This window comes from Bombus affinis, unplaced genomic scaffold (genome assembly GCF_024516045.1).
Source record: "Bombus affinis isolate iyBomAffi1 unplaced genomic scaffold, iyBomAffi1.2 ctg00000826.1, whole genome shotgun sequence".
In the NCBI taxonomy this organism is placed as follows: domain Eukaryota; kingdom Metazoa; phylum Arthropoda; class Insecta; order Hymenoptera; family Apidae; genus Bombus; species Bombus affinis.
This window is the reverse complement of record NW_026109379.1, coordinates 33,796-43,524: the sequence shown is the minus strand read 5'-3', so window position 1 is coordinate 43,524 and position 9,729 is coordinate 33,796. Positions and strand designations below refer to the sequence as shown.

The 9,729-nt window shown below is 36.7% G+C and overlaps 1 long non-coding RNA gene across 1 annotated transcript; it reads left to right on the top strand.

Moving 5' to 3' along the window:
• Positions 1-974: 974 nt before the first annotated feature.
• LOC126928300 (uncharacterized) lies at positions 975-8,840 on the top strand. Its single transcript, XR_007716508.1, has 2 exons — positions 975-1,433; positions 8,630-8,840. It is a non-coding gene; the product is annotated as an uncharacterized LOC126928300 (long non-coding RNA).
• Positions 8,841-9,729: the final 889 nt, after the last annotated feature.

The window sequence follows — 9,729 nt, the reverse complement described above, 5'->3', positions numbered from 1 at the left end:
AACAAATAATTACAGTGGACATCAATTACTTGGATGACCTTCGTCATTTCAGCTTAAAACGATTAATTTGATCAAACCAACCAATTATTTCAGTTAATACAATCTGCACTTTAAATTCGCACGTCTTGTGTATACACACCGGGCCAGAGAAAAGTTTTCATTCGTTCGAGTAGAACCTTCGTAGTCCTTGAGGACGCGTGTCGCTTCTCGTGCACCTAAAGTTTCGCTCAAATTAACCGATTTATTTGAATTCGAGCGAGTGAAAACCTCTTTGTCACCGTGAGTTTGTTACTTAATTGATACTTTTAGATGCCCTTTGCTTTCAATCTCTTACATCCATTCTTAATTAGTCAAGTCGTTTGACTTTTGACAAGTATTTTGAAACCATTTTACTAACACGAACCTACTTTTTTACTTGAGATTATCCGCTATTTTTATTCAAATGTATATGTACGTATATACACTTTTGAATTTTAAACGAACCTTCTATTATACCTATATCCTTTAAGTGCCGTTTCAAGTTTCAAGAGACTTTAACTCGGATAGCTCGACTTGGAGTTCTAACGTATACTGTGAAGCACACTTGCGAAGTAAAACAGCAAACACGATATAAAAACTTTTTCCCCATGTAAGAAATCGAATAATCTATTTCAACGGTGCTTTAATCTCATCGATGAAGCATCGATGCAACGAAGAAGCATCGTGATAGCCGCAATGCGGATCCGTTGAACAAAAATTTCCTGGTACGGTCGTTTTCGTAATGTTATTAACCGTTTTAGTGTCGGATGTTTCAAGACTCCGTATCGGTTTGTGCTATGCAGCGCGATAGCGCTTCGTTTATTTATTTGCCAGGAGTACCGATCGACGCGATCGCGCTGCCCTTTTTCATCCTGTTTTTTTCATCGAAATATACCGTTCGACGTGCTCGCGCTTCATTTCATCGGTTATACTGGAAGCGTTACAACAAACGTTTGCGTGATAACATTCTATAATGCAGGATTTGGTTTTCCGATTCAAGAGGTAATTTTTTATATTGGTTTTTTTTTTTTTTTATTTGGTTTATGATTATTTGAAAAACAAGTAATTACGAGAGGAAACTCTGATATGACTCGCGACGAGCACGCTTGAGCGCGTTGCGAATTAATGATCGTGACCATACATCGTGGCACAATTTACCACGGTACGCGAATAGAGCGATCACGCTGCGTGGCGTTAAAACGGTTAGCGTAACTGCGCGTACGATTGTCGAGTGGCAAAGATATTGACGCTGGTAATCGTTTTCAGTGGCTTTAGGAGAAGATTGTACTGATTTCGAAGGAAAAGCTGTCTCGCATGGAATGACGTATGTGCCGGGACCATCGGTTTGCAACCTCTGCGTCTGCTATCATATGGAGCCAAAATGGTGCCAGGCTATGTTCTGTTCACCTCCTTTTGTAAGTATATGCTCATTCTAAGAGCAACCAGCTTAACACAACCATGAGAAACTAAAGTACACCGTTAACGCTTGCATGCTGGTCGTTAAAACACATGCTGCGCGAATAGGGTACACAGCGATTCATTTAACTCGCCTTGAATTAGTTTTAGAAAGACAAACATGGACAGGGATAATTTTTGTCACGAGCCGTTTAATTTATTCGTTCATTAGAACGAATTAATTTACACCTGCTGAGATCGCGATTGATGTGACAAATTCGAAATCTTGTTCCATATAAATATTTTTAAACAAGCACGTCGTAAGCTTTGTATATTTTTTAATCGCAACGAAACTGTTCAGAGAAATGCTGAAATTATTAATTAGAAAAGGAGATTTCTACGCATCGTTGTAAAAGTGTCAGGGAAAATATTCGTGAAACAGTTACGTTGTTACAAGTTCTACAAGAAGAAATATTGAAAATCAGGTTCCACTTATTCCGTTGCACGTGTAAAAGGTATCTTGCGTTCGCGCAAAAAATCTCTGAAGGATACATGCTTTATAATAATTGGAGTGTCGAAGTTGTTACGCGGATCGGCGTACACGTACCTTTTAATGAAACTAGGTTACTCATTCGTTATTCGTTCCTAATTTTCAGCTTCACGATTTTTACGCAATAAAATTTTATACACCAGTTCGGTTTATAAATGATTCAATTCAAATTTAACAGAATTAAAGTTGAAATAATCATTTGTACTTCATTAAAAGGTTCTTTCAGCATCTCGTTTTAATATTTTTATTGGTAATATTTTGTTAATCGTTATATTTAAATGGAGTTTTTCAAAGGAGAGACATTTTAAGGTAGGAAATGGACATACATTTATAATAAGAATTCAGAAGAAAGAATATTTCATACAGAAAGAATTATTCCGTATGTATAAATAACTACGCTATGAATTTTATATGTATCGGATATTCCTTCTGGTTAATGTATCTGATGTTTTTTCACGCGAGGTAGCGTATATTTGCATCTATATGTCTCTTCGTTTCTCAGTAGTAAAACTTAGCATTCATGCGGCTGATAAGTAGTTACGCATTGACAACGAGAAACATAAAATGAGTAAGAAGCATGAGACATTCTATAAGAAAAATAAAGTTGTTTTTATCTTTCATTGCATATTCGTCAGAATATTGTTAATAAATATTTAATTTAAGATTTCAGTTGAAATAAATACATAGGATTAGACATTTATTTATATATGTATCTATGAACGCATTTGACATAAAATTTTGATAACGACTAAAATTATATATTCTGATATTAAATTAATTTAATGAGAATAAAAAACTAACTTTTTTAAACAAGATTTTGTATAAAGTTATATTTATTAGGAAAAGTTCGTTCATCCCTTTATAATATCATAGGATTAGACTCATAGCTGTGTAAATCATTTCATGGAATAGTATATGTGTGCCTGTGTGTTCTAAGTTTTTATCATAAAAATGCTAAATGTACTAGGAGATGTTTTTAAAAATTCATAAATTTTTCTTCATCAAACATATCAATCGTTATATTGAATAGTTAATTATCTTTTATTTGTTTCGAGCTGCACATTGATTGAGACATTCGTGTTGGTTATAATTGCGAATTTAACGCAGTTAAACGAAGTTGTTTGAATCCCTTGCGAGCATGTAAATATATCGTCGAATTAATAGGTCAATTACTTGAGGTTGGAATTGAATGAAAGGGAAAGGTGGAGGAGAAGTCTTGCGTTTGAATGCGGGACACTTTTAAAGCCCACAGTTCGCTGAAATTGCCAGAGAATTCAATTAAATGGCGAATTAAACCATTGAACTGAATCTGTTTCCAATCGCGAGCTTAGAAGTTCTATCCTTTGAATTTTTATATCAGTCAACTTTCTTTTTGTACGTACGGTAACGAATATAATTCATGAATTAATGAAGTATGTAATTGGATGAAAGTTCTTCTTCCTGGATTCAGTTTAGACTAAGAAAAATTATATAATAACGAAATTATCAACTTAAAATTGATAGAGTGTATAGCTTCTTTTTTTTTTTTTTTTTTTTTTTTTGCGTGAGGAGGGGAAAATGCTGTTACGCATACCCAGTGATGCGGATCACTGGGTTATGTGGGACTCGGGCGGATGTTGTTGCCATACCCACTAAAAACCCCTCCTCCTTTTTCCTTTGCTTTGAGGACAGACAACCCCGGTAAAACCTGTCGGCAGTCATCAGGTTGTCCTTTCATGCCCCGTTGTATCTTCTTCTTCGGGCAGTTATTCTGTATATTCTGTATTGCTCTCGTCATCTTCTCAGCTAGTTCGGAATACTGGGCTGATCTCCTTCTGTGGTTCTTTGTTGTCTTGTATCTCTGCCTTCACTGCTCCGAGTAGTTGTTGTTGCTCTCGTTCTCCTCCTTGCCTCCTTCAAGGCCTTCGTTGTCACCCTCCTGTGAGACATGACGGTCTTGCGAAATTGCCTGAATTTATCCCAGCTCTCGTTCTTGGCGGTCACCGTGGCGATCAGATTGTCCACGTCTATCTTCTCGCCAAGAGCGTTCTCCAGCTCAATCCTTCTGTCCGTTCACTTCGGGCACGTGAAGAGGGCGTGCTCTGCATCGTCGTTAGGGTCTCCACAGTCGAGACAGTTGCTGTCGCTGCTCTTGCCAATCCTCTTTCTATAGACACCAAAACTCCTGTAGAGGTGGCCGTGTGTGCGTTATATATTTATTGGACGTGCGTGATAGTTGTAGTAGTTGGGCCTGGTCCGCTGTAGATGTCGCTGCCGTCGTCCGACACTAGTTAGTGTCGAGTGGTGGTATTTGGCTTGTCGAGTGCCGCCACACTCCCATGCCCGGTTAACAGCTGCATGGTGTGATGATCGATGTCCATCTTCTTTTTGGTAAATAGCAGCGCACTCGGTATTAATTTCCTTGCGCCTCCAGTTCCTCCTTCAGCTCGTTGCCGTCATCCGCGCCGATCCTGGTCTTATGGATCTTGTTCCTCTCGTAAGTCTCTCCGAGCATCTTTATCTTTATGTAGATCGGGAGATTCCCGGTCAACGTGCAAAGTGCCGCGTGGGAGACGGTACGCTATGCCGTCGTTGTTATGCACAGGGCCGTTCGTTGTGCCCGTTTCAGCTTCTTCCTGTTCTTATCGGTATTCGCTAAGCTAATTCTTCTTTCTGAACCCATACTGCCTCCGATGGAACGGGTCCGTTCCGATGCATCTCTCGATGATCTTCTTAAAGCATTTTTCCCAGATCTTGCTCATGGCTGGGAGTATGCTTATCGGCCGGTACGCGATCCTTTCCCGGCTTCCTTAGCAGTATTACTCTGGCCGTCTTCCAGCAGTCTGGTTCCAGCTTGCTTCCAGCTCCTGCTTCCAGCAGTCCAGGAGTCTTCCATCGACTCCTGCAGCCTTCTTGGTGTTCATTCTTCCGGCGGCATCGACGACATCGCCTTCGCCGATGACGACGCTGAAGCTGATGCCTTCTTCTTCTTCGGTCTCTGCCTCTTCGCGGCCCTCGTAATGGGAGGGTCCGTGTCCCATGGTGAATAGCCTCTGTAGGACTGCTTCCACCATGTCGATCGGCATGTCGTTGCTTGATTTCTTGCTTTTGCATCTCTTCATGACTGTGCGATAGGGTTTGCCTTCTTGCTTTTCTGTATGGATGGAAACGCGTTCGAAAAGTAGAACGGAGTAATTAGCGATGCACGATCCCAGGCTGTTGAATATTTTTCCATCGGGAGAAGTCAGGTCGGGCGATACAAGATTTATATGCTCGTTCTGCCAGTTATTTCAACGTCTGTTACGCGATAGAAAATGAACATAAATGAATAATAAATGTATTACAGCCATAAAGATTGCTTGATGTACGCCACCGTTTTTCCCCTATTTCTCCGATACAATTTTCCTTTTTTTTTTCTTTGCGAAACATTTTACTAATCGCGAGAAATTGTATTGCCGCCTGGTACGTATTCGAATTATCCTCAATTATTCTCGGTTGTTTCCGTTTCCTTTGGATTTACATAAGTACTCGTTTGATGTACGTGCAGAGTGAGATAATAACTATTAACAGCTATAAAATAAGAAGCGAAAATACGTTGAAACTCGACTTCTAGATTCGCGAGACTTTGCAGAGCTTCGAAACTCTCGTGTTTCAAACCTAATAAAAAGTTGTAGAGGGAGAATTACATTGCGAGATCTGTTAAGGAAAATCGTATCGTTGTAATAGGATTATTTCAGCGAGGGAAATTCCGTGTTGCGTGTAACGCGTTGCAAAGCCATGAGCTTTCTTTCGGGTTAATATACATAATCGCCTTATCGAACTTTCCATCTCACACGTGAATTTTGCATTTCAATCTTCTTACTTGCAGTCCAGTCCAGTCCAGTTTAGTGTGACTAAGCTAAATGTTTTATAGAGAGACGTACAACTGTATGAAGGGGAGATCAATAAATTAGGTTATCTTTAAATCACTGACAATTATTTCATCGACACGATTTCACCGGCAGCGAATTCACCGGCAATGTCTATCAAAGTTTATTTACCGATACACCGAGTGAAATCACCACAATCATTTCACCAATATTCTCCTTTGTCGATAATTATCATGCTTGCCACTACATGTTATCGTTGATTATATGTCTTTATTTACACATTCGTTTACGCGCATAACGAGATAAACGAAGAAACGAAAATGATATGTTGTCATGATGTATTGTTAAATTACTAATTAACACGAGTTATATATCTACCTACATGAAAGCTTCTAAATATCAATTATAATTCATGAAAGCACACAAGCTATTTTGCTATACACAAATAGAATTATAAGGAAATGTTACGTGCTAATGATTTAACGAAATCTATTCCTCTGTACATTTGACATTTCTGTATTATTACTTGTGTACTTTCTGCTCTTGTTTACGTCATCGGAAGTAAAAATACGTTAAGCGAATCAGCTGATCTATTTGAGCGATTCAATGGCTCGGTCTTCTCTTATGCGACTACCAAGTAGAAGATAAGTTCTTCTAGATAAGTTATATAACATTTTATAACATCCAAATTAACTATTTTTTTTCTTTTTCTCTTTCTTTTTCTTTTTCTTTCTCTTTTTCTTTTTTTTTCCTTTTTCTATTTCTTTTTTTTTCTTTCTCTTTCTCTTTTTTTCCCCCTTTCTCTTTTTCTTTTTTTTTTTTTTACCTGGGGGAAATCCGCTCGGACACGAAGCCACTTCTTAAGTGGCGTGGTAGTGAACATCCAAATTAACTGGGGCACTAATTAGCTGAAGCTTCTAGTCAAACCAGGTATCAGTCTTTGTACGCAAAGGCATTCATTACAATCGTTTAAAGTTTGAAGAAACACCGTTACAAATTCGTGATATAAGAGAAAGCGATTCAAAACTCGGATTCATTTGTTGGAACGACGCCGTGGGCAAAAGTACACAATGGAAAACTTTCTTCCAAGACCAATTGATAGCGCTGACGTAATTAAAATGTGACGATATTGCCAGCGACGTTTCTCCAAATAGACGACTAACTTATTTACGAATTGCCGTAACACGATTGCCGCTGGTAATACGGTTAGTAATCAGTTTATTGAATTTTCGCTTGACGTGACATCGTCGAGTTCCTAGAGAGATTCTTCTCCCTTGTAAAACTATGTTTCTGCAACGACTGTATTTGTTGAATTGCCGTTCGTGAACAAGTCCTTCTCTTTATTACGTGTAATAGATTCTTCTTTTTAAGTTTTAATTTACATTGGTAATTTTCTATAATTTATTACTCGAATATGGTAATTTTTTCTTAAAAAGTTTGCTTTTTCTACAATTATTTTACTACAAAACCCATCAAAAACATGATGTATGTATGTATATATACTCTCAAATATTATCGGTTTATTCTCAAGCTATAGTTCAATTTCGGAAATTGCCAATTAAAATCATAAAAAAAAAAAAAAAAAAAAGCACACACAGAAAGTTCGTTAAAATATGCGATTTTCCAATCAAGATATAGTATTTATTCGAGTAATATAGATTACAGTAGCGATGGTGACGACAACGATGAATGGACTGATTCTTCGTGCGAAAATAGATTGGAAGCGCAGAACGATGCATTGTTTCAGGGAATATCGATTTTCAAGCATGGTTTTAAAGTACGTGTGCGCGTGACTAGATTTGTTAATTAATGCCGCTCCCAGATTTTCAATATATAAATGTGACACCTACATATCTTTAAGCTTAAAACAATTGGACTAACAATTTCGTTAAATTTAAATCAATATTTATCTTTTTAAACGCAACAATATTTTTAATGACAACTTCACGTGTAAATCGAGTGCATACATATTCGATCGTTCTTGAAAACCTGATTCTCTGCGAAGAGAAAAAATCCTTGAATAAAGATTTGATCTACGTTTTATATGCTACGTTTTACATCCACCTCTTTTCAGATATACCTCTCTATTTAAAATCATAGATCGTCACACTCTATAGGTATTTCCTTGAAAAGGTTAAAGTCGTTCTGTATAAAACCCAATTCAAAGGGGAAGGAAATTCTGCGAAAAATTCTTTCAGATTTGCCTATGTTTGAGCTCGAATCAAAGCAATCCTGTAGAATAGGATAGGATGATTCTGTATTATTCCTTGTGTACTTTCTGTTCCTGTTATTTACAATAGGATGATTATGCGTTTAACTTCTCATAGAATCTCTCTGATTCCGTATGATATCATCAATGTTTTTGAAATATGTTATTGGTGTCGTAACGTCAACCGTTTTCAGTGCAAATTCAATTTTGAATCGCAATTTCCATGTTTGCGTGGCAAAAGCGTAAAATCGATAACGCACGCAAACATGTCTTCTTTGCTAATGGCGTACTATAAATATAAATATTTGAATAAATATTGCGAATTTCATATTGCTAAAAGATTTATACTATTTGTTCGTAAATAATCGTCGGATCTATATTTAAGTTGAAACTGCTGATGAAATTTTGTTTCATAGCACAAATTATTCTTCCCGAAATGTACGTTTAGTGTTATAATATATTTGACCAATGGTTCTCAAATACTAGTTTTGCAAAAGCAATGGTTGAATTGGAGCAATTCTTTTTTCTTTCATTCTTTGAATGACCTGGATTTTCGAGTAGTCTAGTGACGATTGATCCGTACAATTAATCGATTTCTTTTTATTACAGAGCTGCAAGAAATTCCGCATTGGACGCCGCTGTTGCGAGTTCCAATGCCTGGATGAGGTTGACAATGGGTATTGGTCGGGATCTGATGTGGTCATTGTCAATGGTTCAGCTAGACTTGAAAAACATAGTGTATTGTGGATGCTGGGCTTAGTGATAGTAATTGTAATATTTTAATTTCTCAATAAAAATTCCGATGGCGCCGTTGACAAAATTCGTACCTTATAAACATCGACGATTAGCTTCAGCCATCGGGAAAAGAAGTAGTGTATGTATGTAGTGTGTTAACGAAGTAGTAAAAAGTAGTGTAAAAGAAGTAGTGTATGTATGTAGTGTGTTAACGAAGAATCATTTGTAACTGAATAATTATACCTCGAGAAGATTATACCTGAGTAATTATATTTATTCTTATTTTCTTCCCCTTTATTTCATTTGAATAGATTTTTGTATTCAAAGAGCGAGGTATGGTTATATCAGACGGGTTAATTTGTTTTTACATATGTCAAAAGAATGAAAGGAGATGACGATGAATCGGTGACAGGTAGAAAATTGTAATCTGTTGTATTTCCATGGTACTGTAGTTGATTATATTTTGTTCAATATTATTCATATTCTATCATGTAATTTTGGAATATATATACATATACATATATGAAAATATAGTGGTATACTTATCCCCTAATCTTTATGATTTCTATGAAACTTTTATGATTTATTGTCACTTGTATGAAGTATGGAAATATAAAAAATTGATAAAATTATTAATAATATTTACAAAGAAAAAGTGAGCTGTTGGATATACAGGGTGGTTGGTAACTGGTAAAAAAAAGAAGTCGAAAATATACAAATTTTTCATTTGTTTTCGAGAAAATCGACTTTGAATTTTCGCTCGGTACGCGTGCACTTTATCACGTTTCGTTATAACGGATTTTATTGTAGATTATTTGTTTCGATTGACGTTATGTTGATAAACCCTTCCAATATGTTGCACGCGTTGCACGCGTTGCACGCATACCGATCAAAAATTCAAAGTCGATTTTCTCGAAAATAAAGTCTCGAACGAAAAATTTTTATTCTATATTTTCGACTTCTTTTTTCGAGTA